This window comes from Megascapheus bottae, chromosome 17 (genome assembly GCF_031878675.1).
Source record: "Megascapheus bottae isolate mThoBot1 chromosome 17, mThoBot2.hap1, whole genome shotgun sequence".
Taxonomy (NCBI): domain Eukaryota; kingdom Metazoa; phylum Chordata; class Mammalia; order Rodentia; family Geomyidae; genus Megascapheus; species Megascapheus bottae.
In genome coordinates, this window is record NC_143525.1 from 33,456,055 (window position 1) to 33,464,042 (window position 7,988).

At 43.7% G+C, this 7,988-nt stretch overlaps 1 long non-coding RNA gene across 1 annotated transcript; it reads left to right on the forward strand.

The window, feature by feature from the left end:
- The first annotated feature begins 2,423 nt into the window (after positions 1–2,423).
- On the forward strand, positions 2,424–6,480 carry LOC150051679 (uncharacterized). The gene is made up of 3 exons (XR_016538443.1): positions 2,424–2,677; positions 2,785–2,863; positions 3,307–6,480. It is a non-coding gene; the product is annotated as an uncharacterized LOC150051679 (long non-coding RNA).
- The last annotated feature ends 1,508 nt before the right edge of the window (positions 6,481–7,988 follow it).

The window sequence follows — 7,988 nt, forward strand, 5'->3', positions numbered from 1 at the left end:
GACCTCTGGCCTCAAGTACAAAGGAAGAGAAGGAAAAGAATTCTTCCAGCTGAGCATTTGTAATCAGAAGAATGACACAGAGCTGAACATGAATGAGGAGTATGGAGGCGGTACCCGGGTAACACAAAGCAACAATGACACCGCATACCCGCCCCCCACATCTACACACAGAGCTGGCTGCTTACTACGTTCCCAGCAAGAGGGCAGGAGTCGGCAGAGCTAGAGCAGGTTCACTATTGGCTTGTCTTTCACCCTCTCACTGCTCCTCCCTGGTAGGTTTCTGTCACCTGTCTCTTGTCACCTTCCAAGCCAGTAGAAGGGGTAGGCCGGCTTCCTGTTCACAGGAAACTCTGTGCTCCAACCAATGGGAGGAATTTCTGGATTTTCCTTTGGAAATAGCCTAAGTTCCTAAGGCTTAGTGTTATCAAGGAATTGCTAGTGTCTATTCCTGAGCTATGTTTGGACTTGAGCCAAGGAGACTAGACCCTAGAGATGTTCCAGGGGATTTTTTTTCCCCCTAATTTAGCAGGAAACAGCCAAGTATGGTGGTTCACTCTAGTAATACCAGCACTTGGGAAGTTGAGGCCAGAGAATTCAGTCCAAGGTCAGTCTGAGTTACACAGCAAAACTGCTGGAGGGAAAAAAAAAAAAAATTTAAAGGGGCTCATTGCTGGTGGTTCAAGCCTGCCATCCTAGCTGCTCAGAAGGCCAAACCAGGCATGACAGTCTATGAGACTCATCTCCAACTAGCTACCAGAAAACTAGAAGTGGTGCTGTAGTTCAAAGTGGTAGAACACTAGCCTTGAGCTAAAACACTCAGGGACAGTTCCCAGGCCCTGAGTTCAAGCCCCACAACAACAACTTTTTTTTTTTTTTTTTGGTTTTATTGTTTCTTTTTTTTTTTTTTTTTTTTTTTGCCAGTCCTGGACTTGAGCTCAGGGCCTGAGCACTGTCCTTGGACTTTCTCAAAGCTAGAGCTCTACCACTTGAGCCTCAGCACCACTTCTGTTTTTTTTCTATGTATGTGGTACCAAGGAATCGAACCCGGGTCTTCATGCATGCTAGGCAAGCACTTTAACCACTAGGCCAAACTCCCGGCCCAACAACAACTTTTAGAAGGAAATATTTGAGATATAAAATGGCAGAAAGTTCTGGGCACTGGTCTCTCAATACCTACAATCTTAGCTACTCAAGTTTAGCCTGAGATATGAGGATCCTGGTTCAAAGCCAGCCTGGGCAGTAAAATCCAATTGATCACCCAAAATCCAGAAGTGGAGCTGTGGCTCAAGTGGTAGAGGCTAGCCTTGAATAAAAAAAGCTCAGCCACAGTGTTTATGCCCTGAGTTCAAATCCTGGGACTGGCATCAAGAAAAGGAGTCTTGTCTTTTTCTTGTTGCTGTTTAAAGACATCAAGACTTCAAATTTCAATCTGTCTTCCCTCAGAAGCTATTTGGATTTTCCTTTCTAGTCACTCTCACTATACAAGAATAGGCATGGGGTATTTCAGTGTCCTCTCTGGATAATACCATGCTGAACTCACTGAGGATACAAAGACAAAGGTGGATGATACTGGCACAGACGTGAAGGGCCTAGAGGGAGGAAAGGCCTCAAGGTCAATGCTGTAAATGGAATCACATGGCACAAAGGGCCTTGCACGGGGCAGTGCAGTCTAGGGATCAGAGGACTCCCAAGATCATCAGGGCAAGCCAATCTGGGGTAGGAGAAAGCCAGTGGACTTTGAAGAATGGGAGCCATGTGTGAGTCTCAGATCCCACAAGCTCCTGACTACCTCTGAGCTCCACGCCTCAAGACCTGAGAACCCACAGCAGACTGAAATTCCACCATGTGTGCAATCACTGGCACAGTGAAAGCCATGTAAATGGTAGTCCATTATCTAGGAGGACATCTAAGACCTATTCCCCCAGAATATGACCTCTGAACTTGCCAGTGGCCCACCCACCTACCCACCAGCCATTCTTCTGCTGACAATTTGCTATAGATGTGTGAAAGAAAAAGAGGAGAACAAAAGCAGCCAGGAGAAAGAATTCATTGTGTGTGTGTGTGTGTGTGTATGTGTGTGTGTGTGTGTGTGTGGTAGGGGGTGGGGGGTGTATCTGGAGAGAGGATAGAGATTCCCCTCCTCCCCCTTCTCCCCTAGCAGCAGGCTGGGAGTAGACACTGAGTATCTAAAAGCAGATAGCATTTCCAAAGGAAGGGCCCGACTGGATTCCTAGGGAGAAAATTGAGGCTGTTCCCCTCTGTGAATCTAAATGTAGCAGTTCCCTGGTTAGCCATCCCTGGCTTTGTGATTGGTTGACTGTGGTGGTGGAGGAGGGGCTCAATAAGCTGCTGCTGGTTGGAGTCACCGCATCTCTGTTTCTCCGTCCCTGAGAAGGGGAGGGGACAATTGTAAAGGAGCCATTTCTCTGCACTGACTGCCACCTCGGGCGTTTACAGCTCCAGTCTCCCCAAAATCCAGTGCCTCCTGGGCCTAAGACTGCGCAATGCTGGATATTTTCATCTTGATGTTCTTTGCCATCATAGGCTTGGTGGTTTTGTCCTACATTATCTATCTACTTTAGTAGCTGGGGCAGAAAGCTTACAGAACGGCGCAGAGGAAAAGGATGGAGCCCCAGGTTCCAGCATTCTTCTTGTGGATGCATGGGTGGATATATATGTATATATACATATATCTTTTCTTCTGCTTTTGATCATTAATTTGGGTATCAATTTTAAAAAAATCAAATTAAAAGAGAACTTGTGTTGCTTTTTCTTTCCCCCCAGCTGCACTGACGAAGCATTTCTCAGACCACTTTGAAAAGAAGAAGAAATGCAAGCTTCGTTTTTTGAGACCTAATTTAAGGTACGATCATTCACAATTAAAAAATCAGCCTTCCAATGCTTTGGATTTTCCAAGTAAGACTGGTCGCAAATGTTGGGTATGGCAAGGAGAAACTATCATTTCCTGATTTCCCCTTCCAGTTAGGTGTACAGCTAAATTGTCCATTTTCTCCCACCAATAAAAGGTAAAAATGCATCTTTATATGTTTGCTTGGTGCTTTAAAACTATGCTGGTATAATTGTATGAATTAATTCATTAGTAGCTCCTTCTCACTAGAGGATGAGGTAGCAAATAAAATGTATTGGGGGGAGGGGTAGTGGTTTGTTTTCCCAGCTGTTAAATCCATCAGGGAAGAAGGAGGAACTGGGAATTCCCTTCCTGATTCCCTTCCTATGCCTGGCTACTACTGAGTATCTTTGCAATGTTCCTCTCTGAGTGTTTTTGTTTCTGGGTTTTTTTCATAGCTCCCATCTGCAATCCAGTGAGAAACCTCTTATCATCAGCAGTCCTGCTGCCTGGAAGACTTCTTCCAGCACATCGGGGTTTGGTTAAGTCCTGGCCAGCAAGGGACTTGGAAAGGCACAGGTAGAGGTACTTCCAGGATGTCAGGAGTTCCTGCCATCCCCTGACAGGTGCTGAGTGTATTTGAGCCGTGAGAGCCTGTGGAGGACACCAACATTTAGAAATGTAGACTTATGAAAGTCACTCTGGAGAGCTGTTCAAAGTTTCATGTGGGTAGTCTTTCCTTGAGTCTCAATGCCGTGGCACCAGATGCTAAAAATGAGTTCACTCCTTTCTGTCTCACCGACAGAAGATCCCTTGAAAGTGCAAGGTGTCTGTCTTAGTAGTGTGTCTATAGTTTCTACAGATGGTTGCACAATCTGAGGTTGTGTGGTCTTCCTTAGCTCACTCTTCAGCCAGAAGAAACTTCTCATTGGACTTACATTTCTTCCACACCTAGACTACTTGTGTCCAGCTTCTCATGCAAAGAATGAAATGTTATGTAGTTCTCATTCTTTGTACCTAATTACAAATTATTAAAATACAAAATGGTCAATCTTATCTGATTTAGGAAAAATCTTACCCCAAAGAATATTTTGTTTTGCTTATTTTGTCAAATGTCCCATTTTTGTTGTTGTTCTTTGTTCTTTTTTCTTTTGCCAGTCCTGGGTCTTGAACTCAGGCCCTGAACACTGTCCTTGGACTTTCCTCAAGGCTAGCATTCATGTATATGATACCAAGGAATCAAACCTGGATCTTCGTGTATGCTAGGCAAGCACTCTACAACTAGGCCAAACTCCTGGCCTGCAAATATTCCTTTCTTAGAAAACAAAACTGTCAGCCTGGCATAGTGGCTCAGGAGGCTGGGATTGGAAGATCACAGTTCAAAGTTAGCCCAGGCACTAAAATCTGTGAGATTCTTATCTCCAATTAACCACCAGAAAACCGGAAGTGGCATTGTGGTTCAAGGGGTAGGGCAGTAGCCTTGAGCTGAAGAGCTCAGGGACAGCACCCAGGCCCAGAGTTCAAGTCCCACAACCAACCCCTTTCTACCCCCCCCCCCGCCTCCCCGCCTAAATAAAAAACCTGTCAATATATTTCTTCACCCAATTAGGTTGAAGGGACTATATATCTCTCCCCCACCCTCCACCAGTCCTGGGGCTTGAACTCAAAAATGAGTTCCCTGGGCACTGTTCTGAGCTTCTTTTGCTCAAACCTAGTGTTCTACCACTTGAGCAACAGTGCCACTTTCAGCATTTTCTGTTTATGTAGTACTAAGGAATGGAAGCCAGGACTTCATGCATGCTAGGCAAGCACTCTACTACTACCCCACATTCCCAGCCTGAAACTATAGACCTTGAGATTCAGATTAGAACTGGTCCCCAGGTCTGTAGTGTGTATTCCTTTGAAAAATTCATGATAATTCATCATATGGCTTTCCTTTTAAGCTTAAAAATAAAGGTGTGTGGTGGGGGTTGCTGGGGAAGTGGTAGAGTACTTGCTTAAGCAAGTATGAGACCCTGAATTCAAACCTTAGCATCCCCTAAAAATTAATAAAGTAAAGAAAATTAAGTAAAAAGATGAGATTAGGGCTGGGAGTTTGGCCTAGTGGTAAAACTGCTTGCCTCGCAAGCACAAGGACCCAGGTTCTATTCCTCCGTACCACATACATAGAAAAAGCCGGAAATGGTGCTGTGTCTCAAATGGCACTATCCTTGAGAAAGCCCAAGGATAGTGCTCAGGCCCTGAGTTCAAGTCCTGAGACTGGCAAAAAAAAAACAGATGCGATTAATAGTTTCTTGTAATATTGTGTTCCATTGCTGTTTTAAAAAGAAAGAAAACTAAGTGGTGTGCCAGTGGCTCATGCCTATAATCCTAACTACTCAGGAGGCTGAGAGCTGAGGTCCACAGTTCAAAGCCAGGTTGGGCAGGAAAGTCTGTGAGACTCTCATCTCCAATAATCTACTCAGAAAAGGCTGGAAGTGGTACTGTGGCTCATGCAGTAGAACACTAGCTTGAGCAGTTTGAGGAACAAAATAAGACACCAGCCTCTTTTGCTTTTCCTTCCTTTCTTCCCTTCCTCCTTTCCTCCCTCCCTCCCTCTCTTCCTCCTTCTCCTCTTCCTCCTCCTCCTCCTCCTTCTTCTTCTTCTTCTTCCCCCTCCCCACCTCTCTCTTTCAGTAGGGATTGAATCCAGAGTCTTGAACATAGGAGGCAAAGCACTTTACCACTAAGTTACAACTCAGCCCAGGACCCTCATCTTTAAAAAAAAATAATAATAAGTAGAATTGACATGGTTCACTCCCGTAAGCTCAGCTAATAAGGAGTCAGCTATCAAGAGGATTGAGGTTTGAAGCAGGCAAAAAAAGCTAGCAACCATAAAGCTAACTGATACATCCTTGTCATTGCAGCTATAAAGAGAAGTACTCTGGTTTTAGAACATCTGTCTAGCAAGACTGAGGTCCTGAGTTCAAATTCCAGTATTATCAAAGTAGTAATAGTAATATACACAAGAAAAAACACTGTTATCCTCTGACAAATTGTGTGATTCTCAATATGTCATTTAAAATTTAGGGCTATTATTTATTCTGTTAGATGAAAGGAGATAAAATAGTAATAGTCTCTCCCATTTAAGAATTATAGTGTTCTAGGATGCATTATCTTGAGAAATTACACTGAAAACAGAATTCCCACAGAACAAATGCTTTTTTTCTGTGTCCCCCACAACAAGTACTGTTGTACCCCAATTCCTAGAACCCCGAAAAGACCACCAGAGGCCACAGTCAAAGCTTAAGAGCAGGGGTCGTTTTATTTACGAGTCTAGACTCGGCTCTGAGTACCAGCAGCCGGCAACGCTGAAAAGGCCCTGAGCAAGAACTTTACACTGCTTTTATAGGGAAAGTACAATTACCTGATTGGCTATTTGACTCAAACCACTGGTCGAATCAGAGCTCAGGTGTCTAACCACTGAGCACCAAGCTGTTACCACCTGGGGTTCAAGTACATGGGCCCTAAACAAGGGGGGGGGTGGTCATTCCCAGAACATGGAACAATCTTGGCACAACAGTAGAACAAATTCTGAGTAGTTGACCATCCTTTCTTTGCCCCCTAACATGATATATATATATATATATGTATACATAATATATATATATATATATATATATATATATATATATTTTCTTTTTTTCTCCCCAGTCCTGGTGAACTCAGAATCTGGGCACTGTCCCTGAGCTTCTTTTGTTCTAGCACTCTGAACTTGAGCCACAGTGCCATTTCTGGCTTTTTCTGTTTATGTGGTACTGAGGAATTGAACCCAGGCTTCATGCATACCAGGCAAGCCACATTCCAGCCCAAACATGGTATTATATAATGAAAATTCAACTGTAATTTTTTTTTTTGGCCAGTCCTGGGGCTTGAACTCAGGGCCTGAGCACTGACTTTGGACTTTCTCAAGGATAGTGCTCTACCACTGGAGCCGTAGCACCACTCCCAGCTTTTTCTTTTTCTTCTTTTTTTGGTTGGTCATGGGGCTTGAATTCTGAGTCTGGGTGCTGTCCCTAAGCACTTCAGCTCAAGGCTAGCACTCTACCACTTGAGATTCAGTGCCACTTCCAGTTTCTGATGGTTAATTGGAGATAAGAGCCTGCCTAGGCTGGCTTTGAACCCAAAACCTCAGATCTCAGCCTCTTGAGTATTGGTGCCCTGCTACTTCTGGCATTTTCTTTTCTTTTCTTTCTCATTTTTCTTTCTTTTTTTTCTTTCTCTCTTTCTCTCTCTCTCTTTCTTTCTTTCTCTTTCTTTTTTTTTTTTATGGGTTATGGGGCTTGAATTCGGCCTGGGGTGCTATCTCTGATCTCGGCAGCTTAAGGCTACCACCCTACCTTTGAGCCTGGGGGTTGTCCCTGAGCTCTTCAGCTCAAGATTACTGCCCTACCCTTGAGCCAAGCCCCACTTTCCTGTTTTCTAGAGGTTAATTGGAGATAAGAGTCTCAGGTCCTTTTGTGCCCTGGCTGGCTTTGAACCTTAGTCCTCAAATCTCAGCCTCCTGAGTAGCTAAGATTATAGGCGTGAGCCACAGTGCTAGTAACTTCTGGCTTTTTCTATATATGTAGTACTGAGAAATCGAACCCAGGTCTTCATGCATGCTAGGCAAGTACTCTACCACTAGGCTAAACTCCTAGTCCTTATAAATCTTTTTTTAAAAGCAGTAATGGGTATATTTTGAGGATAAAATGGCAATATTTATTTACTCCAAATATGTGTCAGGAAAAATTTGCATAAACTCTTCCTTGACATTTCCCGCTAAAACATTCCCCTGACTCCTTCACCTAACCTTGAGTTTCAAAGTACAATTTTTTTTTTTAACTCAACATAGGGTCTCATTGGATGTATAGTCCAGGCTGACCTTAAATTCAAAAATCTTCCTGTCTCAGCCTTCTTAGTACTAGGATTATAGACATGAACCACCACACCCAGCTTCAAGCTATCATTTTCTACGTCAAGGCAAGACAGCAGTTCTCCATTCTTATTGAGGCAAGTGTAAGTGAGAGTTTGGAGAAATCTAAAGCACTGTTAATTATAGGCTTTAATTTGCGAACTCAGATTTTCTGTTTTAGCATTCTAAGCGACTAGAGATAATTTT